Source organism: Semicossyphus pulcher, unplaced genomic scaffold (genome assembly GCF_022749685.1).
Source record: "Semicossyphus pulcher isolate SPU_LCO1_2020_fin unplaced genomic scaffold, fSemPul1.0.p SCAF_4, whole genome shotgun sequence".
NCBI lineage: Eukaryota > Metazoa > Chordata > Actinopteri > Labriformes > Labridae > Semicossyphus > Semicossyphus pulcher.
Genome location: NW_027211715.1, coordinates 28,372,394 through 28,400,390, shown reverse-complemented (window position 1 = coordinate 28,400,390; position 27,997 = coordinate 28,372,394). Strand labels below are relative to the sequence as shown.

General features: G+C 40.1%; 1 protein-coding gene across 7 annotated transcripts in view; it reads left to right on the top strand.

The window, feature by feature from the left end:
* The first annotated feature begins 7,675 nt into the window (after positions 1 to 7,675).
* Positions 7,676 to 27,997, top strand: part of lrrc7 (leucine rich repeat containing 7) — a 135,357-nt gene continuing 115,035 nt past the window's right edge. For all 7 annotated transcript variants that reach the window (XM_069679501.1, XM_069679502.1, XM_069679500.1 and 4 more), the window contains exon 1: positions 7,676 to 7,888. The gene's annotated coding sequence lies outside the window, so the exon portion shown is untranslated. The remainder of the gene's footprint in view (positions 7,889 to 27,997) is intronic.

Genomic DNA, 27,997 nt, shown 5'->3' with positions numbered 1-27,997 from the left:
GTCAACCAGACAGATGGGTGAATCACTTTAAAAATAACTATTGACGGGTGTAGGCGCATACTTTATCTGGGTAGAGAGAGGGCTGTCTGCACAAGAGATGAGCGTGTAGCTGTCATAATGATTCTTCATATCTTTGCATGAATCTAACGGGCCGGCAGGTTCAGAGACTTCCCGCACACTAGAAAGAAAAACATAGATCATCTAAATAAAGTCAGACTGTGGCGTGTATGAAAACTTTCCCAGCCATGATCCAGCCTTTATAAGGAAGTTAGAAGTATTCCTCTGCAAACGTTGCAATAAGAAACCACCCAGGCATGATGAAATACATAATTGACGCTCTGAGTCATCCAGCAGCTGGGAAAAAACATATTTCACTAATTATTCATCTTGGAGGCAGAGCAGCACAGAAGCAGTAATTCCTGTTTGAGTGCTACATGAGCTGACATAATTTACCCTCACAAATACACATTAAATAAACTCCTTGTTGGACCTGTTCCTGCTCTGGCAGCACAATTAGGGGAGCAGACTGAAATATTGCAGGTTTAAGCCCAAGTCGTGTATCCTTCACGTTACTTTGTGTTTCAGAAACCAATGTAAAACTCAGTGCTCTGTCACTCTAGCAGTGGTGGAAAGTAAATTCACCAAAGTACTCAACATATGTTCAACCTAACTCCCTCATACTTTTGTAAATAGTGCTTTTGTCTGGGTCTATTTTCAACCACAGATTGATAAATACCAGAAAAATAAATGACTGTACCAGGACAGCATTTCCTCATCCACTCAAAATAAACTGCAGTGGCTGTGCTCCAAATAATTATGTTACATAGTAATAAGATATATCAGACATTTGCCTCACGTATAATACTAACTTTTTATTGGGTTTTAGTTTTTGCATTTTACATTTCAAACTTTTTTATACTTTTACTACAAGACATTTTAGATGTGTTTTCACTGTATTTAGCTGGCATCTTGGTTACTTGTAATATGAACCGCTTATAAATTATGATATACCATTAAAGGTAAAGCTAATATACAATGTAATCCTTGAGTTGCCACCATCAATATACTGTTGTAATAATAATGCAGTAATATAAATTAAATGTAATAAAATTGTATCACACAGAAATATGCTATCTAATGAGTGATTTTTCAGTTTCTGTTTACTTAAGATATTATTGTGGATACTTCTGTACTTGTACTTAAAGGCATAAAGAATTTTGTTTACATAAAACCTATATATAGATTAAAAAATGGATACAAAAATAATCCCATTCATGTCTGTATCTGCAGAGACCCTGCCCTCTGCTTATGTGTACTGTATTCAGTAGTGTTGTGACGTTCGAGAACGATCTGGTTCTGGTTTTAGAGTTTTATTGTCAATTATTTGCAAATCAATGACGTTGATTAATTGTTCCTACATTATTCTGCTGTTTCCTTTTAAATTTTAAAAGTGCAGAATTATAAATATGCGTGTTGACAAGGAAGAATATAGTGCAGGCATGCCCGGGAGTCCGACCACTCTCTCACCTAGTAGTGTTGTGACGTTTGCGAACGATAAGCCATCACCCTTTGGGCAATGGGTGTCCCCGCTGGAAAAGAACATTCTAAGAATTTTACGTGCGATGTTCTGGTAATGTTTTGAGCGGGGCGATTTCATTTGGTTCTGAGAATGTTCCTTTTAATAGTAGGAGAACCTTTTCTGAAAACATTTTTAGAAAGTTGCAGTGAGAATGTTTAAATCACATTTCAGGAACGTTTTATAAATCACGCTCTGATAGTTCAGGCTAAACTAACATCCTGAAAAGTTCCTCAGAATGTTGCAATTAGCATGTTCTACCTTTGTTTTTATGTAACATTGAGCAAATGTTTTATAAAAGGTGTTTTGACATCCCAGGCCTCAATAACCTTCTTCAGAATGTTGCAGTCAAAACGTTTTATCTTAGTTTAAGTTTTAACGTTACAGGAACTTTATTTTAAATGATAATCATCCTTAAAACGTTTTTTGAATATTAGATTAAACGTAATTAGAACTTGTAGGTAATGTTAGCCAATGTTATGGGAACTTTCTCTGCTAGCTGGGGTGTAGCCTCCAGAAAATAACCACAAAAAATGATGCAGGGTTTTCAGGTGGGAAAACAGATGCCAGATTGTAAGCATTCATCCACTAGGAAGCTTCTTGCGTTTTTGAGTCTGAGAAAAAGGGCCAACAAATCCTGTTAATTCTGCTTTTAAAATTTCTTTATTTGATTATATTGAAGGTGCAAGCATTTGAGAAGAACATATTAAGCCTTATGTGTGAAACATCAGCTGACACTTACACACTTACTGTAAAGCACAGAGACGTTCAGCGAGTTATTGCAGCATCTCTTCATTTTTCTCCTGCTGCTGTCTGGAGACCAGTGCCTCCAGATGAGCTTTGTTGCTTTGTTCAGAAAGGATACTTACCTGATGGACAAACAAACATTATGTGACATGAATATTGTGAGTAAATTTGATAGGATGTTTGACTGACAAGGTTTACATCAGTTAATTGTTCCTCAGTGTCTCTCTGCTCCTCCAGCTGCTGGTTTGTTTGCATCACCATTTCCCTCATCTACTTCAGTCTCTCACCGAAAGCCCATGTTTACAAACGGACACATTTGTGCAAAACATTGCCTTTTCAAACATTTTTTGTCTGAGAGCAAAAATTATTAATTTCTTTTGTCACCCTGAGACCCTGCGTCATAAATATGGTGCTGAATCGTCTTCGCTCGCAGTGACTCATTCTGACACAGCTGGCTGATGACTTAATGCATAATTTAACAGATTTTACAAGTAAAATGTGCACACTTTCAGCACCGTGACATGACTGAAGTGCTCGCCAAGTACCGTTTTAAAGAAAGACTCAAAGCAAAAGATTGAGAAAAAGACTAAACTTGGAGCCCACCTCAGTATCTGTGGAGCTTTTTGAGTTTTGTTTTGTAGATGTCCTTTTATGGACGTCCTCAGCTTGTGAAAGTCAGAAAGTCTTGTACTCCATATTTAATTTTATACTCAAAATTGGTTTGGATTGTTTGCATGGATATATTTGTGTGTCTGTATAATATAACACCCTATTCACTATCCTTTTGAAATTGCTCTTCAAATGCATCTTGACTGACAAAATGATATTCAAACATGAATTTTTAATCAAAGACTGTTAGATGCCTTCAGTGCTTGCCAGAATAACAATTAAAATGCACACAAATCCTCCCTGTTGGGTTCTTCTGAACTATCTTGTGAATCTTAGGTAAACAACAATTATGATACTGAAGTGCAGGATGGAGGAAGTCTGGTTGGATGAGTTTTACATCCTCTGTGAGTCCCTGCAGAGCAGCGCTGTCTCTCAGTCTGGTTGCTGTTATGTCCTCTGCTTTGCTGACTTTGGTTTGACATTAACACTCCTCCTCCCTGTTATGTTCCTGCGCTGACCTCTCAGCCGCACACAGAGACGATGTTATGTTTACATCGCATCACTCTCACAGTGATGGAAAGCAAGTGCATTTAGTTGTTTTATTTTGTTTTACAAAATATGTAGGCTAATCATCCAGGATTTTAAAATTGTTTTTTTGCAATATAGTAAAAGATTTTTTCATTCTTTTCAACAAAATTTTCCTCTTTTCAATGATGCAACAAACATTAACGTTCGTCTCCTGCAAGAACGATTCAATCTTAAAACGTGTACTTCATTTTTATCTTCATTCCCTCACATTCCTCACAGTTTGAGGTAAATTAGCTCCACTTTGATGTAAGAAAATAGCTTCTTTGCTTCCTAACAAGGCACAGTCTGCTCCCAGAATCCACCTCCTCGGACTGTCTCTCACACATTATTGGTATGACTTACCTGGACAAGGTCATGTTTTTTTTCTGTTTAGGGTCCTCACTTCCTTCTGGTTTGTCTGGCTGATCTATATGGTGTTGTTGATGTTGTTAAGAGCCTTAAAAGTCAGAAGGAACTGAAATAAAGTGTTTTAATATATGATCAAAATCCAGCCAATGAACTTTCATACAGTAGGAAAAACACACTGGAAAGAAGTAAACAAAGGATTACTTGAAAAAAACAAAACTCTTTTTTTTCTTATTCTAATTTAAATAAAAGGATCAGCTCACTTTATGGTTCTAAAACATGTTTGGTTTCTTCCTTAAGTTACAGGCTTGTCTGTTTGTTGGTAACCGTCACCATGCCAGTGAATCTGTTGTAAGCCTGTGGTGAGTTCTTACCACCCATTAGTGTCACTTAATATTGTATACCAGGGTTCGTAGGTTGCTTTTCTAGCTTTGCCTATTGGACACTTTTACAAAATTAGAAGTGGACAGCAGCCATATTTAATTATCTTTGATGTACAAAGCTGATTATTCTTAGTGAAAATGCCTAAATAAGGGGCAGAAAAAGGTGAGTGTTTAGGGTTTTTAATGAGGTGTCAGGATCTTTATGTGAATAGAGGACACTTCTGTCATGTGCAGATAAAGTTGTAACTTGTCTGAGACATTGTGGATGTTATTAATATATACTGTATATCAAAATAACAAGGGCCCAAGAATTGAGCCTTGTGGTACGCTACAGGGAAGAAAATGAGACATGGCTTCAATGTCGGATACAAACTGCTGTCTAACTTTTAAGTAGTGCATTATTACTTCCTCTTAACAATGCATTCAGACACTGCACAAATTGCTGAAATACCCTTTAATTGTTGTTAGACAAAATCCTCAGGATTTAACAGATTTTCATTATGAATGACAAAATACCAGCACCCTATTGTGGGCCAGCTTTGGCCCAGGTGCCATAAGTTTCAAATCACTTTAGTATCTGAATATGAAGCTACAACTTTGAGTGTGAAACGGGTGAGCTTCTTACAGTTTTCAGTTCTTCTTTAAACTCAAACCACATTCAGAAACACTAGGAATATGTCGTCTTGTTACTGTTTGAATATTCATAAAATGCTTTTTTCCTTCTCAGGCTGCCTGATGTTTCCTCCCCCTCGAGTGAGCACTACTCTCAGAGGCTGACTGCAGCTGTGCAGTGGAAGTCTGGCTTCAATGCATCAGCAGTCAAGGCCCAGACCTCAGTGAGTATATTCACTCTGACAACTCAGTGCAAGGTACAGACAATAACCTGACCTTGAAGACAAAAAAACAGCAGACACCTGCAGATAAAACAATGTTTGGGTCAAGTCTTTGCTGTATTTAAATGTTCCAACAACATCCTCTTTTATTTTCATCTGATAAACTGTATGTATTACATGTAGTACGCTGTGTTCAGGACTGTGTAATAGACAGTCAGGCTGCGCAAGTTTTTAGTTCAGGACTCCTCAAGGACAGATCCTTGCAGGTCAGTTCCTCAGAGAGGATTTTCTCACATCTTACTGCTTCTTAAAGGGTTCAAATCCAGAAGCCACAAACTACGATGCAGTCAGCTCATCGACATTGGGAAATGTAAGATGTCTCGTAAATACTAGGTAAAATAAATGCATGTTTCTACTTCTGAAAAATTCAACTATTAAACCCAAATATAAATAGTCCCCTCCGTGTTGAACATAATGTACACACTTCATACACCTAATCGGTTTGAACCTTTAGAACACAACTTCCTTGAACCTTTTAAATCCCTTGTGTTCTCTGTTAGGTGAAAATAATGCCCCCCCACTGACAGATGTTTGTACAATTAGCTTTGTAGTTATAGCCGCTTTAGCTCCCGTGGTCTCATTAAAATACTCTGTATGCAGTGTAACTTCTTGCATACATCTCAGAGTTCTCTACAGTAATGAAACAAAGAGATATGTAACATTTAAATATCGTTATTGATAAGATATATTTGATTTCCGTCACTAATTACAGTGCATAACTAATTAAACGGTATGATTGTAGAATAGGACACAAGAACAAATTGCTTATAAAAAAAAATTGAAAAGCCATGTTGATATACAAGATAAAAATGTAGAGACATAAGTCAAAGGACAGTAGAATTAATAATTTATTCAAGTTAATTGACATATGCAAAATAACAACAGTGAAGGGTCTTGGACAAGAGTCTTAATTCTGAAAACAACATACAGTTAAATAAGAGTATGTAAAATAAAGTACTCTGTTAGGCATGTAAGGACAGGATTGTGGGTAAGGTTGGAAAGAAAAAATGACTGTTTCATACATAAAGACCCAATCTTGGATCCCATTAGCTATAGTCTGATAATGATATAGCCTCTAGGGACAACTGTGAACATGCCGGGCGTGTCCGGTTTAGCCAGCGGTTAGCGATAAACGGCTTCCAGTCAAGACTCCCTTTTCCGCGTGCTGCATTGTTGCTCCCGAAATTTCAACATCATGATGCAGATTTGTAAAAAGTAAAAATGAAGCTTTGTCAGGTCTGTCCTCAAGAGGAGAAGAAAACTACTTTTAAAATGCTCGTGTGTTGAACGGAGGTCGGATCGATCTGATGCATTCGAGGTAGTCAGGAAATCTGAACGGCTTTCATGACACAGTGTCAAGGAAATATGTCTCAAGTTGAATTTTTGATCTAGCATGGATTGTTAGCTGAACTTGCTGCAGATGTCTGTTTATAAAGATTAATAAGAAGTTAAATCATGATCAGATAGCCGCTGATGCCTGCTATTGCTCTCCACATGGACTGTTTTTCCTGCTTACGCTGCAGCCTGCTGATACGTGATTGGTCAATATTACTCGCGTAGTGGAAACGAGAACACTTGCCATCCCTAAAATCCACGTGCCTGCCTACAGATTCTACATTTCTGTGTAGAATCTGTAAATAGAGATTACACATGACCTAAAGTCTGGGCAGCAGGGAAGTGGATGTTATTGCGAGTGTTGTCCAACAAGCTTCGAAGGACATTCTCAAAGGTAACTTGAATTTCTTTGAAACAGCTGTGAATTAGTGCCGGCCACTTCCTCTGTGAACCAAGGTTATACAGTGATAGATTTTTGTTGGACTATCACCTTAAACTGTTGACATAAAGAAGCATTTCATCTCTCCTTCTAGCTATTATGTCTTCCTTTTGTCTCAATATCCACTTCACTCAAAGGTTTACTGAGGGGGTGTAGTTTGTATTTTGGGAATTTCCCTTCTTCCCCTGTTAAATACTAACTCTCAGTTCATTTCACTGCCTATAGCTGGTTGTTCTGAAGCAATGAGAACCTTCACAATACTAAGACAGACTGCTGCTGCTGCTGCTCCTGAGAGATGAAATATTCAGCATCCATCCACACCTCTGACGGAGAAAAAGAGAGAGAGAGTTGAGGACTTGAACTCCTTTCTCTCTTCCCACATCTCTCCTCCTGCTCTGCAACGCACTCTCACTAAAACATGCAAGTCTGTTGCTAAGCAACTGTAAAATAAAGCGGTCGGCTCTGAAGTCAGAGAGAGAGAGAAAGAGAGAGACGGAGAGGAGAGAAAGAGAGTTCACAAGTACCGCAATCCACTACTGTTTGTTTGGCTCTGTACATGATCCCACCACAGCTCTCTCGGTGTACCATCTGTGGATCTGCGAGGACTTGTGACTTCTGGTTCCTCCGTCAGCCGAACCAATTGGCGTCGGCTTGGGGGGCGGGGCCCAGCGGTTCCCTAGGTTACCTGTGTGATTGACGTCCAGCCTCCTGCAGCGGAGCGCGCGGCGGCAGTGTATCACTGATGCTCCTGCTTCTCCCCCCCTTTCCCTCCGTCCCTGGGAGACTGTGTGGAGAAATCTGGAAGAGAGAGGAGACACGGAGAGAAAACACCGGAGCAAAGAGGAGGAATGCTGATCATTTAAAGTCCTTCTCTCTCGTTTTTTTTACTGGAGGGATGAAAGCTGGAGCGCTGGAAGAAGCCGGCTGAAGGGGAGAGGAAAGGAAGGATTCCTGAAGAAGGGGGATTTGTGAGGTAAGAGAAGCCCCCTGTACACTTTTCTCTGTCTGTCTTGGCTTTACCGATCACCTGTGAATTATGCGACAGCAGGTAAACATGGGACATCTTCAGGCTGTATGTTATATATATGAGTGTGTGGGTGAGACAGAGAGAGACAGATTCTCTGCATGCTGCGTGGTGTAACTGTATGAAACCAGTGGCTGCCTGTTTTACAGTTATGCAAAGGCTTTAGCTGAGTCAAGAGCCGCCGGTCTATATGGGACTATAGGAGCCAGAGTGATTGAAATGACACCCTACATATGAGCCGTATCTGTCATTTCAAGGCTACAGTTAAAGCTGAGGCCGGGATTTCTAGGCTCGTCTACTGTATCTGCATAGGAGGAGGAGTATTAATTACATAACGCTTCAGCTATACTCGTGTATCAGGGCTGTGCAGCATCACACTGTCCCACTAGTCCAGAAAACCCTTCACTGCTAGAATCATTAGGAAAAGTGTGGTTTTAGAAAGACACGGAGGCTGTCTCTGGTGGGACAGCCTGAACTCCACTTCTCTTTGGAGGAATCTGTTAATCTGTGCGTGTCTGTGTGGGATTTCAAGTGCCTCATTGGTGTGGACGGATGTAAGAGTTAACAAGTGGGCAGGAGAAAAAAACTGCATGTCCTGTTACAAATTGAAAGCGTCATAAAAAGGCACAATGAAATGCAGGTCATGCACAAGTTCAATTTGCTGTAAGTGCTCTACATTCGTGCCACGAGGATTCCCCTTAAAAAACATCCATTAGTCACCTCAGGTCAGGCCACAGCCGGCTCCTCGGTGCCCTCAGGACTTCACTTTCTGCTCGGCTGCTCTCCTCTGCCCCACCACCTGAGGACGTCTCAGACACTTTCAGGCGGTTTTAGATCAGGTGTGAAAACTTAATGCTTTTTTTGGTTCTATTTTGGGATTCCCCCCCTTTGGTGTTTATGAGATTGGGTTTGGACTACAGAGAGAAAAACTGACCTGGAAGAGACAATTTGCTCAACACCAAATGTCTGAAAATTAGATTCAGTGACAGAGGATTTTCACACCCCTGCAAGGAACACATTTGGTTATTTTGCTCCTCAGTTAAAGTCTTTCAGGGAAAAGTTCCAGATGCAGTCTTACTCATGTGCAATAATGTTTCTTGTCCGATTGTGAGCTACGACTATATACATCATCTTGATAGAAAGCTTTTGGGTTTTAGATGGTGGTGCAGTGGTTAGCGCTGTCGCCTCAAAGCTGGAAGGTTTCTAGTTCGCGTCCCGGTTCGGATGAAGTGGGCCTTTCTGTGTGGAGTTTGCATGTTCTCCCCGTGGATGCGTGGGTTCCCTTTGTGTACTCCGGCTTCCTCCCACAGTCCAAAGACATGCTTGTGTTGTTAATTGGTGAATTAGAAATTGCCCATAAGTGTGAATGTTAGCGTGAAAGGTTGTCTGTCTCTATGCGACTGCCGATCAGTCCAGGGTGTAACCCCGCCTCTCACCCAATGACAGCAGGAATAGGCTCCAGCCCCCCGCGACCCTGAGCAGGATAATGGACGGATGGATTGTGGGTTCGCTAAGAATTATGTTTAGGTGTTTTTGCACATTTTATGGGCAAAACCAGCCATTGATTTATTGAGACAATAACAACAGTCTGACCAAATACTAAACCACATATAACCATTTTTATGACATGTATGTAGTTTACACATTCAACTGACCCTGCTCAATATTCAGTGCACAATCTAATCCAAGAAGCAGATAAACATCTTAAGAGGAAACGAAGGAAAAATGTGTATAAAAATAAATCAACCCAAAACAAACTACAGAGAGTTAAAGTAGGTCGTCCTCTTCAAAGTGTCCTTGACCAACACTGAACCTCCTGCTCCTGATGCAGCTCTGCCACAATTAGTGTGTGAATGTGAGTGAGACGCAAAGCTGTAAAGTGTTTTAGAAAACAATCACCATGAAGCCAAACGCTAAAGCAGTCCTTTCGACACACAAATGACACATTTATGTATAAGGCACAATCTTATAAATATATGTGTATATGGGCTTTTGTGTACCACAATTAGCGGGCAGTGCAGAGACGGATTTGAAACAACTTTTAGACCATCACGTGGAGTGGAGTGAATTGACTGAACATATAAAAGATTAGTAATTATAAATTTAAATGTGAAATGGTTAGATGTTTTGTAGCTTGTCAGAAATGTCTGAGGGGAGTTTGTAATCGACACCTCATGTTTGCAGACCTATATAAGGCCCTTGCTGTTAAAAACGTTACTTTCAATCAACTAACTTTAACAAGATCAAAGCCTAAGATTGACTGTCGCACGTCTTATGCCACTGTGAGTTCTCCCCAGCGCACACACAAACACAGCAGGCCCATCACTTACAGTTTATACCTTTTTATTGTCTCATGCGACTCCACACACTATAGCACAAAACCCTCTCGCCGTGCGCCTCCGCTGCCTGGCCTCCCTGGCACACCGGCCCGATCTCCAACTCGGGTTACAGTTCAAGAAAAGATTATTAGTTTCGTCCATCGCCGTGACGTCCTTCCTCGTGTCGGGGAGCCACTCGAGGTCCAGCACGATACTGCATACAAAGAGGAGAGCAGATTAGCTACCGAGCTATGCCAATCAACTCACCTGGCGCTGCTCTCCTGAGCCACCCCCACACCTCTTCCTCCCTGCAGCTGCATGCCAGCCATGCCCACCTCCACATTGACCAAAACACAAAATAATTGCCTTATTAAAAAATCTAGTGTTTTATTATATAAATGCAAAGAGAGGGAGATAATCTTTCAATTGTATTATATCTGTAGACAGTAGAAAGTCCTCATATGGAGCTTATTGTTTGCAAAGGATGCTTTACTTCCTCTGCTTACGATCCCATCTCTTCCTGAATGGAGACATTTCGGTTCCAACCATCTTGATGTAAACTGACTCACTCTGCTCACAAAACTCTGCTCCATCTTGTCAACAGGAAGACAACTGACTAACATGGCAGCATAATAGTTTTCTACAGTTAACCTAAAGCGATTAAGTAACCTGTCCGAGCTAAATATTTTTACAAAGCTGTATTTTTATGACTGCAGGTCACACGATGAATTCAGACCCTCACTGCAGATATAAATCTACAGAATAAATCCATCAGCTCCGATGGAGGCTGCAGGCTTCCTGTTTGCTCTCACTGAGAGTTAATCAGATATTCCACAGCGTTACAGTAGCTACAGTTGGAGGTGTTGGGGTCTCTGGAGCTACTGCCTGTCTGCCTGCCTGCGTAGGAGGAAACATCTCATCTTCACAGCTCCGTCTACTGCAGATAGAAAGCTCTGCAATTCGTTTCTGCTTCATTAGACTGTATGCAGAGCAGTGGCAGGGAAGATGACAGAGTGAGAGAGAGGGGGGGGTTGAGGGAGGCAAGAAGCCAGATTTGAGCCCACAACATCACAAGTACACGGTATTCACCTGAACCCACAGATTCACTGGGATGTCCCTCAGATTACAGATTCTACCTGCCAAGTTTACTGTAATCAGTAGTGCAGTGATTGCAGCCAGCGTCCAGTAAGCCTCAAATCTCTCCTGTACAGGGGCTGACTGGTAAACGTTCTTTTTAAATCAATCATGTTTTAGCAAAGCCTGGAAGACATACGACGACTGTTTATCAGTAGCAGTTTATCAAAGGGAATGCATCAACAACATGTGCAATAATATACTTAATGCAAAACTTCATTATAAAATTACTTGTTTAAAACTTGGATTAAATTGGACTGATGTTGTATAATGCACTTCCAGTGTTATTTGATGTGTTTGAAATAATGTTTGGCCAATGATCCTTTTCACAATACACACATGTATTAACACACACATCTGTAAATGTAGGGGCCCTCACTGACAAAATTACTCATCTATTACTTTAGCCTAACCTTAGCCCTAATATCTAAATACCTAATTCGTTCTCGCAGATATTTCATGTTTATTTGTATAGGGACAAGTATGAAGCAAGTAAACCGATGCTACACACTATAGCATTTATAGCCTTGGCTAATTTTCAATGCCCGTCCCTAGATGGGCCTTTAACATGAAATCAACAACAAATACACAAGAGACAGTACAACAGCAATAAAACAATACATGATACAAAATATCCTACAATTTAACCGACTGTAAAACAGGAAGCACAAAATCAAACATGACTACATGACCGAGCCCTCTTCCAAAACTGTTTCAGTTGGAGTTTAAAATGCTCCCAGTCAGGGTCTAGTTTGAGCTCTGCAGGTAAGGCATTCCACATATTGATCCCCTGAACAGAAACAGCGCTTCGTCAAAGTGATAAATAATGAAAGGGCACCTTGGATAGAAGAAAATACATACATCATGTCTACAAGCTAACTACAAAGCTATATAGCCAGGGACGCTTGTATATAGCCTCTATAGCTTGAGGACTGGAGGCAGTAAAAGATGTCAAGTTTGTGCTGGCCTGCCGTTTCCCCCTGCTTCCAGACTTGGAATTAAACAAATTTATAAAATGAAAAAAAAAAAAAAAGAGGAAATACAGGTACACTGCAGATTACAGAACAGAAATAAGTTTTAATTTTACCCAAATACAATAAAGGGAACAAGGTGCAGCAGAGTAAACAATCAGTCAAAGGCTCGGGAGAACAACAGAGTTTTAACTCTAATTTGGAAGTGGTTAGGGTTTGTGCAAAGTTGAAATAATCAGTTGGATAACTTTGTTCTTTCTCTTTAGAGCTTCTGAGCTAAAAGCAGCGTCACCATGTTTGGTTCTGTCTCTGAGTTTCCACAAGCCCACTGCTTTGCAAAGATCTAAGGGCCCTGCTAATCCAATTTCTTGCTGGCTGTAACGTAATATTTGAACCTGCAATAACAGTTTTTTCCCCCGGTAGCTTAAAAAGGTTATGAGGATAACTTTGACAAGTCATCATCTTTTAAGCTGAAACCTTTGCAGATATTTGCCTATTTACACATCCAGCAGTTACAGAGCATACCGAGCAACATTGTGGTAAAAAAAAAAGAGTTATTGCAGGTTTAGGCTGTAGAGGCACTACAATAAAACATGAAACTTTTATTGTGAAAACTGTCAATTTTGGGCTTCATCTGAGCAATCAAACAATATTTACACTGTCACTTGCAACAGTTAAAATTTGGACAACTGCATGAGACATCAGCCATCATGTTCAGGTTTAAAGTTACAATCTTGAAGATCCCAGTTTCGTTCTCTTTGGCGGCACCTATGGCGATAAGCGGTGATTGCAGGAGCACACTTCCCAGATACCCAGACAGTGTTGCATGTGTGATGTCCACGATCGGCTCCGGTTGTAACTCTTGATTTTCCTGGCTGACGGTCGCTTTCCTTTTTAGACTGTTTGCTTCATCTGAGCGTCGAATTTGTTTCTTTTTCTTTGGATTTTCACTTATTTTTGAAGTTGTATCTGTAGTCATCCATCTTTTCTTTGTTTGTTCAGCCATAGTAGATTACTGTTTACTCGCAACACTTGCAGAGACTGAAAAGCAGCCGCTTAGCTCCGCCTACCCTCTCTGGCAGACCAACCACTGCTGGCTGATGGAAAACACGTCACTAACTGGGCGCCGCTTGTGATATTTTCCTTGAAAGTCGCCACAGACACCCAGTCTGTAATTCTGCAAATGCAAAGGCTTTCATCAGTGGGTCATAGGCTCAGTCACCATTGTGTTACCTCATTCTGCGATAGATTGTGACTTAACAGACATTTATTTAAATGAAAATCTTCAGGATTATTACTTTAAAATTAATTTTAATTTAAATAAATGAATGTGGCTTTGAAGCTGCAGAACTGACTGAATCTTGTGAGGGGCGTCGCTGGTGTTGGATGATGCTGACACAGTGTTTGGTCAATGCTCTGGAGAGGTGCATCATGGGGAGTTGCTTGTGCATCAATTATACACCTACACATGTATTAAATGATAAACAAGTTATGTAGAAATGTCTCGTTGAGAAATTAAAGGAGGAATCAAGAGTTCTCCATGCACAAATTTAGATGTGGGTTAGATCCCCTCTCTGCCTCATGGATGGATTTGATTCTGAGTCTAGTTCCCGTCACTGACTGTGTGTATATTTATATCCAGATGATTATGCTGTCTGGTTTCAAGGTGACAAAGTCTTTCTCAGTTTTCCCATCATGACACCCCTGTGGCCCTGACTGTATCACACTCATGCAGCACTGTGGGGTTTCAGTTTTAACATCCCACAAACAAATGTAGTAAAAAACTTCCAAATTCAGCACGGAGGCTGCAACTGTTTTTGTTGCCTGGCAACATTTTTGGCAGCTTTTGGCTTTTGAACGTCCTGAAAGAAGTTCAGGAGTGTGATAGTTTACTGGTGACACACTGACCTGTGTCAGTAGAGGCTGAAGCAGTTTGTAATATTTGAAATACTTATTTGAGTGGAGTTTGGTTTGATCCGTCTTTAAGAAAGAAATATGCTGATGTGAAAATGCTGCTGGTAATAAGACTAACGATTTGTCTGATTGTTTTTGTAATCACTTCCTTGGTGTTTGTATTCAGTCTTTTTTTCATTAAAATTAAAAATTAATCCAAGCAGTGTTTTACAAGAGCTGTCCTCTTAAAAATATAGCAGTGTCAGTCGGCTGCAGTCCGTTTATTACGACCCATTTGTATGTTATTAGGACATAAAGATGGTTTAACACTCTTGTGTTTTAACAAATGTATAATATTAGTCATGACTTCACTAGCAGACCTAGCTTTAACAGTAGCTAGCAGTTTACCTAGTCTAGAGAATATGCTTCATCATAAATCATACAGCGCAACATTCCCAAACTTTGCTGGAATTAGGGAAAAAATAATCCATTCTTCCTGTGTTTCTTGGGAAACTTTTAATATTGTAATAAGAACTTTTGGGGACGTTTTTCTGTGATAGAGAGTCCAGGATTATCAAAATGAAAATATCAAAAACTGAAATAGATAAATTTCATAATTATTCCTGATAGTCACAGATAATATTTTGACATGTTATACAGGTGTAAATTTAATGAGGGCTGATATCTATTAAACTGCTACTGTTTGACGGTAACTGCCACACTGTCATGACTTAGTGGGCAACTTCATCAGAGCTGAGCCATTTTTAATGTTATTAATAACCAGGGCTCGGTATCGAAAACGATTTCTCAGAGTCCTGCTGTGTTCATGAACGCTCAGAAATGTGATGAGTGATGAGTGATCAGACACATTTCTACACAGATTTTGAAAAATCGATCTCGGGCTTAATTAATCGATATTGGGTAATTCAAAGGACAATTGATTCGAATCGGAAAAATAGATTTTTTTAAACCCCTATTAGCGACACCTGTTTTTTTCCAACTTTGAAAGTCAAAATGTCTACAGTGAAGAAATCCTGTTCAAAGAGAGAGATTGCACTTTCTGCTGCAATCTTTGTTTGAATCAGTAATTAAGAGGCAACCAAACACTCTTTAAGAATCCCTAAATATTATATAATATATAATAATATAGTAGGTGTTGTAACCAACACGTCCTCCAAATGAAATGAAATGATTAAATATGTAGTTGTCTTCCAGAATTGCAGATATAACCGTGCTGTAATCTGCAAAGCAAAGTGGGCAGGAAGACATCTTTTTTCTGTGATTGATTTTCATTCATGGAGATTGGTTTCAAAGGGAAAGCTTAAGGTACACCCTGAAGAGAGGTCTCATCAGCACAAAAACACTGAATTAAAGTAGGTCCAGTTACAACTGGGGCACCCTGACCTACATATAAAGACAGACAGGCAGACAGACAGGTTAAAAAATAGACATATAGAGACAGACAGATGAGAATTTGTGTTTTTGAATGAACTCAAAAAGGAAATATTTCCTCAGTAGTCTGGTGTCAGAAAGACTGTGTGAGTGTGTGTGTCTGTGTGTGTATGTTTGCATGTCTGTCTGTATAGTTACTGTATGGTTGCATCATTCTCAGCAGGATTTTGAAATGCTGAGAAATAGTCAGAGAGGGGAAAGAGAGAGACAAAAGGGCGAAAAGGACACACGAGAGAAACAGGTTGCGTGCAGGTTCCCACTGATTTGTGTCGCACGTTAACGGCAACATTTAGAGACACTTTATTCATCCGTCAAAATCGAGAAACCAACGTGAAGAAATGATGAAACAGTTAAACAGACTTGGAAAGATTGACTCACTCAATGACAAACTTTTGAACTGGTTCCACTATTGAACAAAATGAAGGCGTTTTAATCTGTCATCAACAAACAGCAGCTCCTGATCAATGTCTCTGACTGTCCTGCAGCTTCAGATAACCAGAGGCAAAATCAATGCAAAGGTCCAGAATATATACTCAGTACATTCATAGGAGTGAGAACAAATGTCCTTTTGATGTTGTAATGTGTTTTGTTGTGACATTTCAGAGACAAAGCACATTTGTTTCTGACTTCACCTCTGGTTCAAACGGCATCAAAACACTGATGTGAAATAATTTTGGCTCCAACACGTTCTTTTGTTCTTTCCCAGCGTCCTCTATGCACGCATCCTCTTTCAGCTACTGGACTCCAATTACCAACATAGTCTCCAATGGTGGAAGATTTTTTTACTTAAGAAAATATAATTATTATTTATATGCAAAAAATAATAATAATACTCTACTTCAAGTAAAAGTCCTGCTTTCAAAATCTTACTCAAGTTAAAGTTTAGAAGTATCAGCAGCTAAATTTGTTGAATGTATCAATAAATATGTGTAAATCAAAATAAATATGTAAATAAAAATACTAATCCCTTTGAAAATGAACACATTACTATGAAGACATTACTATATTGCTAATAATGCAGCATCAAATTGTAGGCAGAATTTTACTGTTGTATTTTGCAGAAAAAATCACAAGCAGCGCCCAGTTAGTGACAGCAGTGGTTGGTCTGCCAGAGAGGGTAGGCGGATGTGTGGCTGCTTTTCCGGTCTCTGCAAATGTTGCGAGTAAACAGTAATTTACTATGGCTGAACAAACAAAGAAAAGATGGATGACTACAGATACAACTTCAACAATAAGTGAAAATCCAAAGAAAAAGAAACAAAATCGACGCTCAGATGAAGCAAACAGTCTAAAAAGGAAAGCGACCATCAGCGAGGAAAATCAAGAGTTACAACCGGAGCCAACCGTGGACGTCACACATGCAACACTGTCTGGATATCTGGGAAGTGTGCTCCCACAATTTCGTTTATCACCATAGGTGCTGCCAAAGAGAACGAAACTGAGCTCTTCAACATTACAACTTAAAGTCCAGCACATGAGTTGATGTACTTAGTAACTTTCCTCACTGATTGTCTCTCCACCTGCACAGATGATATGTGACCCTTACAGTTTCAAGCTGTTCTTGGTGACCAGTTAAGGTACAGATAGTTTGTCATCTGGAATGAGTATTACTCACAGTCACATGTGTTGGAAGGCTTTTATCTCTTCTTAAGGTGAGGGTAGGGGCTTATTAGTATCATGGATGTATTACTGAAGATCCAGGGACCCCTGCACCAGAGCCTTTTTGTGATAGTTTAAATGTATAGTTGAAAGGCTAAAAGACAACTGCTCATTTACAACTATTACAAGCAGAAAATATCTACAAGGAGACACACACAACGCAAAAAAGATTCAAAACAGCAACATGAAGACACAAATAAACACTAAGAGAAACTAAATGGCCACAAAGTGACACAAAACAACGCAAAATATCCACAAAGTGACAGAAAATAACCACAAAAAGAGTTTCAGAACCACCGTAAAATCACACAAATCGATCAGAAAGAGACACAAAAAGACTCAGATGTATTTTAATCCTTTCCTGCTGTCGATGCCGTTTGGTCGATGGCTAAGAAAGTGCTCGCCTTATTTCATCAGGCTGAATCATGTTCAGATTAATTTGCTGCACTGAAAATAAAACACACAACAGGCGTGGATCAAAGGACTAACTTTTACAGCTCTACAGTTTCTTTGTTTTTATCATCAAATGTCACAACAACAAACTAATTAAAAATCCACCCACAAGCTTTTTATCAGTTTGACTGAGAAGAACAATTTTCAACCCATCCAGTAGATGTGCAGATATTTCAGAAAGTGGTGTCTAAAAGCTGTGTCTCTTTTTTAGTGGTGAACGGTTGGTTTGGGTTCCATTTTTACGTGAACTAATTTACTTTTATTATTTTTTTATTAAGAAATAAATCAGTGCTTAAGTATCTGAGGAGCTCTATACAAGTCATAACGATGATATCTTTAAATTTAAGGCCCCAATTAAAGATCTGAGCTCTCTGTCATCACACTTATTAAACCTGCAGAAACTCCTCAGTCCTGTCTTTTACTTTCATCCTCCCCTTCTCTTTCCTGTCCTCACATCCCTTGTCCTCCTCCTCTTTTCATGTGATTTCTTCTCTCCTCTCTTTTCTCCTCTTCTATCCTGCCCTGTCCTCTCCTCTCCTCTCCTCTCCTTATTAGTTTCATTCTCCTCCTCAGTCCTCTCCTGTCTCCTCCTGCCTCCTCTTCTCTTTTGTTTACTTCCCTATTCTACGCTGTTCTGTCCTCTCCTCTTTCCTCCTCTCTTGCCTTTCTCTCTTCTCTCCTCTTCTTTTTTCCTGTCCTTCTCTCCTTTTTTGTGTCCATATGTCCTCTCCTTTCCTGTTAAGTTTCCTCCTTCCATGTCTACTCCTCTCCTCTCTTCTCCTCTTTAATTCCCTCCTCTTCTGTCCTCTCCCCTGTTGTTACTCCCCTCTTCTATCCCACCCTGTCCTCTCCTCTTTTGTCTCCTCATCTCCTCCTCCTGTTTCCTCAACCTTTCTCCTTGTCTGTTTCTCTTACTCTCCTCTCCTGTTCCCTCCTGTCCTCTCCTCTTTTGCTCCTCTCTCCTCCCCTCTTCTCTCTTCTCCCTCCTCCCTCCTACTCTTCTCTCTCCTCTCCTCCTTTCTCCTCTTTTGTTTCCTTCTCTCCTCTCCTGTCCTCTCCTCCTTTCTTCTCTTTTGTTTCCTCCTCTCCTCTCCTCTCCTCTCCTCTCCTCCTCTTTTCTCCTCTTTTGTTTCCTTCTCTCCTCTCCTGTCCTCTCCTCCTTTCTCCTCTTTTGTTTCCTCCTCTCCTCTCCTCTCCTCCTCTTTTCTCCTCTTTTGTTTCCTTCTCTCCTCTCCTCTCCTCTCCTCCTCTTTTCTCCTCTTTTGTTTCCTTCTCTCCTCTCCTCTCCTCTCCTCTCCTCCCCTCCTTTCTCCTCTTTTGTTTCCCTCCACTCCTCTCCTCCTTTCTCCTCTTTTGTCCCTCCTCTCCTCTCCTCTCCTCTCCTCTATGATTAGCTGCAGCTCTGAATGTTACCATAGCACCAGAGAGAGAGAGAGAAGTCAACCCACACAGAGTCTCCCTCCCACCACTCGCTCTCTTCCTCTCTCTGCTTCTAGTCTGCCATTGTGTCTTTCCTCCTGCTCTCTGTCTACTTCAGCTCTCTCCCTCCTGCTCCTCCTGCCTCCTGAAGTTCTCCTCAGCACGACGCCACCATCATTTCTTAATATATTTTATCTGTATTGATTAATTTTTCATCTGTGTTCACCTGAGTGTGTGTGCAGGCATGCATAAATCTTTGGTTATGAATATGCAGATATGTTCTGTCCAACATGACAACTCAGCCTCACTGTCCACCCACACACACAGGATGCCCATGGACACACACACACACACACACACACACACACCGGAGAGAGAGAGTGGGCTCTGACTGGCCCCTGCGGACTCTTCAAAGTTGTTGACAGTAGTGGAGCGGGCCGCTCATGTGCGTGATGTCTTCTGTTTTGTTTGTTTGATTGTTTATCTTTTATTCTGACTAGTTAAGTGTCCATAACTACTTGTGTGTAAATGCTAACAGAGCAGTCGTTGGACATTTTTTGTGCGTCATTATTTTCAAGGTGTTTGTGTGAATTCGAGAGAGTGAGTCATCCTTCTTAACCATTAGCCAATTAGACGGAGCGTTTTGGGGTTGCCGGTGGACAGCAGCCTGCAGCTATTACATGTTAATACAGTTTAAGTGTATAGTACTCATGCTGAGTGTGGCTAAATGAAAATCAAGTGTGCTTTAAAAGCCCAGAGTAACAAATGTACCTTAAGGGGTAGCTAAAAGCCTCGATCTGAAGGAGAACTGATTTTGCACATCAAAGTTTGTTTAAAGGTGTTGGTCTGTACAGGTATTTTGTGGCTCCGGAGAAGGCTGTGCAAAGTCTGATGTGTTATATAAAGTCAGAAGGTGACACAAATGGTCACAAAGAAACTTAAAAGAACCACAAACAGACACAAAACTAGACACAGAGACACAAAATGTACAAACCATCTACAAAGACACGAAAAGCACCCACAATGACACATGAGACACCCACAAAAAAGATAAAACACCTCCACAACGTGACGCAAAACGTCCAGAGGCACAAAATGTCCACAGAGATACATAAAACATCCACAATGAGACAATAAACAGCCCTGAAAAGACACAAGTTGTTCTACAAAAAGATATCAATCATCTGCAAAGACACAAAACATCCACATAGGAACAAAATGTCCAAAAGAGACACAAATGATCCACAAGGACACACACAACTCTCAGAAAGAGACACAAAATGTCCACAAAGAGATAAAACAAGCACAAAAAGACACACATCGAGAACACAGAGACATAAAAAAGATACAAAAAATCCATAGAGACACAAAACGTCCACATAAACATCCAAAACGAGATACAAAATGTCCCAAAAATCCAAAATCAACGACAAAGAGACCATTAACAACCATGAAAAGACACGGGTCGTCCACAAAAAACACAGGCACAAAACATTCACATGGGCACAAAATGTCCAAAAAGAGACAAAACATCCTCAAAGACACACGTAACTTCCAGATAGAGACGCGAGACGTCCACAAAAAGACACAAAACATCCACAGAGGCACAAAGCATCCATATGGGCACAAAATGTCCTGAAAGAGACACAAAACATTCTTAGAGTCACAAAAAAAATCCACAAAGTCCTATACAAAACAACCACAAAGTGACAACAAAACAACCACAAAGACACCAAATAACCACAAAAAGCCACAGAACATCCATCAACTCACAAAGAACCACATGAAGGGAAACTACAAGGACACACAAATAACCTCAATAATCAACCACAACAGACAACTGCTAGGAGAAGCCTGTAGCCCCACTCGTCAGCTCTGCTTGAGGCTTCATCAGCAGATACCAGAATAACACACCTGAATCTGAGACTGAACTGTCGCAATCAAGTCGCATTGTGTAAAACAGGCACACGGTTTTGACGAGGAAGAAGAATGGAGGGAATGAAATAAACAATGTTGCTGATTCTGCTGCATCCAGTCAGATCTTTTTTTCTTTAACAAACAGTACAAATGATTAAGCGGGTTTTATCCATAGAAATAGAGTTAGTAATATCTTTCCTTGTTAATAATAATTGCCTTTTCGTTTCCATCAGAAATAAATGAGCAGACTATATCACAGATTGCAATAAATGTTACAGTTTATGAAACTCTCCATCGAGTGCTGTTCAACAACTTGGGAAGATGAAAGAAAAGAGAGGAATAAAAGGGGGAGGACAGAGAGGATTAGAGGAAGGACACGAGTTAAAAGAGAGGAAACCGGCCTGTTCTGGCAGTCCATGCACTGTAGTTTCCAGTGAGCTTTCAGAGTACCATCTGCTGTCTGATCCATTCACTATTTACTGTAATTAATAATCTATGTGGTCCCACAATCAGCAAGATGCTTCACTACTGATGAATAATGGTTGACAATGTGCAATTTGGCAAATTGGCTCATCCTGGAAAATCTACAAAATGTTATATTATTATCTACATAACACATATAGATGACAATGTTAGGGGAGACCTGCGGAGTTGTTAAATGCATTTCATTGCATTGATTGTTGTTTGTATCCATGTGTACTTGGTAGCAGTCTTCTTCTTACTGCCTCCTGTGGAATAGCTGAGGCTAACAGAATTTTGAATTGTCTGCTCATGCTCGTTAGCATCGCTAGACTGATTTGCAAGTGTGAATTTGTCTGGAACCCCATCAGTTCATTTTTTACTTTTAAGCAGCGTTTCATAAGTCCATAAGACAATAATGCCTCTTGATGCTTCGACCAGTCAGAGCCACTTAATGTCTGTGACATAGTGGTAGGCTGCTAAGCTAGGTAGCTTTGCCAGCGTAAAATGTATTGGGCTTCTTGTTGAACATGTCACACAGATGTTTGGTCTGACATGCTTTAGTAGCCAACACTTACTATTTGTACTTAACGTGAACTCTCCAGTTTGTTAAATGCTGGTGTGCTAGCAGATTCAGAACATTCAGCGTCAGCCGTCTTGGTTGTTTGCAAAAATGACAATTTGCCCGGGAAAAAGCCTCTGTCAGTCAAAGCTGTTGTTCTCTGTAATCTATCGAAGCAATAATATTTCAAATTGGCGCCATAGCTGTGGAGAAAGTTCAAACAGCTTGTGGTTTTGCCCATTCTACATTCCTACAACACCCAGCGTGTATTGCGCTCCTCCCTCTGAAAGGAACGGCCCAGCGAGAGACGCTGGGTCAGACTGAGATCTGCACTGGAGGGGGACCTGACGCAGTGGGCCGGGGCAAAAAAAACATGAGCTCGCAGATTCGTCTGATTCCCAGGCCACACGATCGTGCCTTCCCGTAACTCATTAAAGCGCTTTATATCATTATTAGTCAAAAAGCTCACCTTTAATCTCTAGATAAAATCTTTTTTGTTTTTTGTCAACTGGGGACACTGGAGCATTGTTGTGATGAGCAGGCCCTCCTGTTGATGTTTGCTGTATATTAGCCAGTGTGCACAGATGACAATATACTGTATGTGTTTAAAAGTATTCAAAAATGTTCTTAGAAGTTTAGACCTGAAGGATACTCTATAAATATAACTGTAATTGTTTACAAAACAAAGTCGGCAGCGGGCCTCTCATTCGTTTATCTTTCCTTTATTACATTTTCCTTTTCCATTGTCATCCTCATTTTGGAGCCTTATTACTAAAAGCAGTGATGCATCCTGGATAGATTTATTCTTATTAACTGTAAAAGCTCCATAAAAAAGTCCTAGAAAAGATCAAATAAATACCAACGGCCTTCAGGGTTGAGTCGCTCCGCACAAACAACTCAACAGGTGTGGGTATGTAGAGGGGAAACATGCGTCATGAAATTCAGCAGCGAAGTCGTAAAACATGGTTGCTTCATGTTTACGTGTTTAGAGCATGTATGTAGTGTGTAAGATGGGAGTTAAATGTTCATCACAGATTGCAGCGGGCTTTAAAAATAGCCTGTGAATGTGCAGCTGAAGGAACAGAGAGTGATCTGTATGGACAGTCATGAGTCATGAGGACGACAGTCTGGAGAACTTGTATTCTAATGAGACGCTACAAAGTGATCGTAGAGAAGCATTAAAGGTTTCATCATTCTGACGGATTAAAGGCTTTAAATGTCGTTTTTGTGTGTGTGTGTGTGTGTGTCCTCTGCATGCAGCAGGTGGAGCCCTGGTTCCAGTGTTGAATGTGGAATGGATAATAGATGTGCGTGTGTGCGCGCGCTTTTAAGTCACTTTGTGGGGTCTTACCTCCAATATGGGACACCATTTTTGCTCCCACTAGGTTACTGATTTATTTTTAGGCTTTTGCTTTTTTATCCTAACAGAAAATGTAGAATTAAATGTAGGTTAAAAACAGAGTAAACGTTGGGGTCGGGCATTCAGTTGTGAGGAGTGATGATAGGGTTTTAAGGGAGGGGACTAATGTAAATTAATACAGTGTCATCCTCAGGTGCTAAAACGTTGTGTGTCTGAATCAGTGATGGGGTACATTGAGAGAGAGAGAGAGAGAGAGAGAGAGATGGAGAGAGAGAGAGAGAGAGAGAGAAAAGGCACTGTCATGTTTTCACTTAGTTTTATTTTTAGAAAGCTGACACAATGTCTCAGAAAAACAGAACTCAGCAATCCTTCATATGATCTCTAAGTTGTGTTGGATCTTATTTTCCTCTCTCTTGTTTTAGGTCGATAGATGGAGTGATTGACGGACGGATGGATGGATAGAGAGATGGATGGATAGATTGATGGATAGAGAGATGGGTGATGGATGGATGGATAGATAGAGAGATGGATGGATGGATGGATGGAGTGATTGACAGATGGATAGGTGGATGATGGATAAATGGATGGATGGATAGAGAGGTGATGGGTGGAAAGATGGAGTGATTGACGGATGGATGGATGGATGGATAGAGAGATGGATGGATGGATGGAGTGATTGACAGATGGATAGGTGGCTAGATGGAGTGATTGACGGATGGATGGATGGATGGATGAAAGATTGATGGATGGATGGATGGATGGATATATGGATATATGGATGATAGATAGATGGATTGATGATAAATGGATGATGCATGGATGGATTGTTGATGGATAGATAGATAGATAGATAGATAGATGGATAGATGGATGATGGATGGATGGATAGCTGATAGATAGATAGATAGATAAATAGATAGATAGAACTTCCTCTCCTCTTTTCATCACACTCACCTCTCCATTTTCATTAGTTTCCATGGTAACAGAGTGTTGCTGAGCTGGTCGTCAGGCTGCCCACTCAGCCCGCACATCTCTCTCTCTCTCTCTCTCCCTCTCCCACACACACACACACACTCATTCACCCATAGATACTTTCTCACACACTGTTGCTCTGACCCAAGGACACAACATAACACAATAGTGAAACAGTTACATGCAGACAATTACTCACACAAGCTACAGCACACTCATACAAATGTTGTGGAGCTTTTATACTAGCCTTAGCTCCAATGTAAACGTATCACGTCTTTATGTGTGTAGGTATGTGTGCTTGTCTTTATATCCCCCTGAAACAGAGACAAAAGGCCCCTTTTTCCCCTTTAGGAATATTCATGTTAGAGATCAGATGCTTGCAGACATTTGGTCCCTGACCCTTTCAAACACAGACACTTATACATGTAGGTTTCTGTTAAGTTGATCCACTGAAGCATAGAAATCCAGGAACACACACACCAGCACTAAACTCAGTCAGGTCTGCTGTGTGTGTGTGTGTGTGTGTGTGTGAGAGGGGAGCTGGGCCCACTCAGAGCGCTGCAGAGACAAAGGCAGAAACAGAAATACCAAAGTAGGTTAGAGCAAAGCATTCTGGGATAGCAGGATACCCCCTGGGCTTCTGCAAGAGGCTCTCTTCCTTTCTTTCTTTCTCCATGTCGTTGCTGCTTTCTTTCTTTCTTTCACTTTTTTTGCGTGTGCTATTTCTCTCTTTTATATTCTGTCTTTTCACTGATTTTAATCACTTTATGTCGTCCCTCTCGATACTTTTTTCTTTCTTTCGGCATCACGTTAAATGCTGCTTTAATTTATGTATGCATGAGATAGAAACTGAGAAAAAGAGGTAAAATATGCCAAAAATTTTAACAATTTGTCCTACATGTAATGCAACTTAGGCTCTGTTGACCCTTTGCTATCTTGATAACTGATGCTTTATATTCATGTGGCTGCATTAAAAGTTTCTTGTTCCATTTTCGGCCACTACGCGGAGTCAAGACAAACTGAATCCTTTTCTGATATGAAATGCTCAAAGACATGACCTCATATTTATTACATTTTTAATGAGTTATAGTTCACATTGAGGCGCTTTCATCATAACAAATCAACTTGTTTTTATCACTGAAAAAGTAGCATCATCATTTTGAGAGGTTATTTTTTCAAAAGATTACGAAGAGAAGACAGTGTTAGAAAGTGAGTAAGCACACATAGGTACTTTTAATTTAAATGCTACTTTATATTTCTTCCCCCTTACATTTTGGAGCCTCAGGTTGTACTTTTTCCTCCTCTACATATACACATTTATATATCTATATCTGCTATTATGCAATGCTATTATTAAAATTAAAAAAAACTTTTATTAACACTCTTAAGCTGTCTATAAATTGTTTACAAGTTTCTTATAAGTTTCTTATAATCTAACAATAAACAGGATTATGATACTATTATTAGCACTTATATAGTCTTATTAACATATATCTAATGTTAATAAGCATCTAATAAGGACTTATAAGGGTCTTATTACCTATGAACTTATAAAGCTTATCACAAGGACCTTAATATAAAGCGTTACCCAGCAGAGTATTACGGACTAAAATACCTGGAAGTTGATGAGATTAGCCCCCCTGTAGCAGCTGGAGGGCTGCACTACTTTTCTTTAGCACCCCAGCTACAACATTAGTGATGCTTACACATTAATACACCCCTGATAAGATTTCTGTGATATCATATTTGTCATTCTCAAACTGTGTAATGTGTTAATGTAATAATGTGTTACTGCTTTTTTTTTTACTTAAGTAAAAGATCTGAAAATTCCTCCATTACTGAGGGACACAAACTTGTTTTACTTCTTACTGTGTTACTTACTACTATATACTTACTATATTTCACCTAAACGTCATTATTTAATCTCCCTATATGAGGAAGCAGGGCTGCAGGAGGTTTTGCAGATTGAAAGAATGAGGAAAACTCCTCTGATTAGTCGTTTTTCTTTTACTTTTTCAAATCTTTCTTTTCTTTCTAATGTGTCGACATGTATAAAGATATTCCACCTGCCACTTCCTGTCAGTTCAGAAACAGAAGAGCACTTAATAAACTTTGCAACCGTGTTATAAACATGTAATCCTTATTCCTACATTACTGCAGTTTCAAACACTGATTCTGATTTAATTGAATTCTCCTGCTCCTTTCTTCCTCTTTTTCTCTCTTTGTTTCAGTCAGCACATTGTAGGGAGGAAGAGATGAAAACAAGTGATGGACAGAGAGAGGAAAGATGGATGGATTAGAGGGAGGTAAAGCTGTTTGGCAGATCTGTTAGAAAATCTAGTAAAGAGTATCTGGCTTGATCCCCAGCGTCTGACTGTGCCCACTACAACGCTGTGAATTACAATGAAACTCCTGAGGGACGTTTTTTCTGTTGCTGGAGGAGTCTTAATTATTAACAGCTTTTATTTGTGTACAACATTAATAAACAATATCTCCCTTCCTGCCTCTATAGCAGCCGGTTCTAAACTCTTTCATGGTGCATTTTGGGGGACCAGGAAAGAGGCTTAAATTTGGTGCAGCAGTTTTTTTATGCAGCACATCAACTGAATATCAATACTTTTCTTGTATCTTTTATCTTTAAAACAGTGAGAGTGTCAGATTTTTGCTGACGTTGAGTTTTTTCAGACAGCGGAGTAGCTTTAAAATCCCTCCCTCACTGCATGACTTCACTGTGCTACATAAAAGAGTAGAGGCATCACACTGAGCTCCAAGGTAACATTAACAGGCTTTTTGTATTCAACATGCAACATGCTATACACCACTGTAGAGGAGAGGAGAGAAAAGCGTGAGGGAAAATAGATAAAAGTGGAGGAAAGAAAGAAAGAAAAGGAAAGGAGGAATGGAAGGACAGAGGACATGAAAGGATACGTAGGAGAGAAAAGAAAGGAAAGGGAAGAGGGGAGAAAATGAGAGATGAGAGGAGAAGCAATGAAAGGGATTGAAAGGGTAGAAGAGGAAAGGAAAGGAGATGAAAGGGAGGAAAATGAGGAAAGGAAGGGGAGTAAAGGAAAGAGGAGAGCAAATGAGGAATGAAAGGGAAGGAAAGAAGGGGGGAGAAGGTAAAGGCATGGAGAGGAGAAGGGAAAGGAAGGAAGATGAGGGAAGAGCAAAGATTAAAGGGAAAGGAGTGATTAAATGAAAGAGGACAATACAGGAAAAGAAAAAAGGAGACAAAATAAGGTAGGAAATGAGAAATAAATGGGGATGAAAGAAGGGAGAGGAAAGGTGAAGGGTAAAAGGAGATGATATGAAAGGAAGGAGCAGGAATGAGGAGACAAGAAGAAGCAAAAAGGGAGAGAGAGGATGAAACAAGAGGAGAGAATGAAAAAGACAAGGAAGCAGTAGAAAAGAAAAGAGGAGAGAAGGATAAGGTAATAAAAAAGGAAGGGCAGGGGAGGGTAGAAGAGAGGAAAGGAAAAGAGGGGAGTA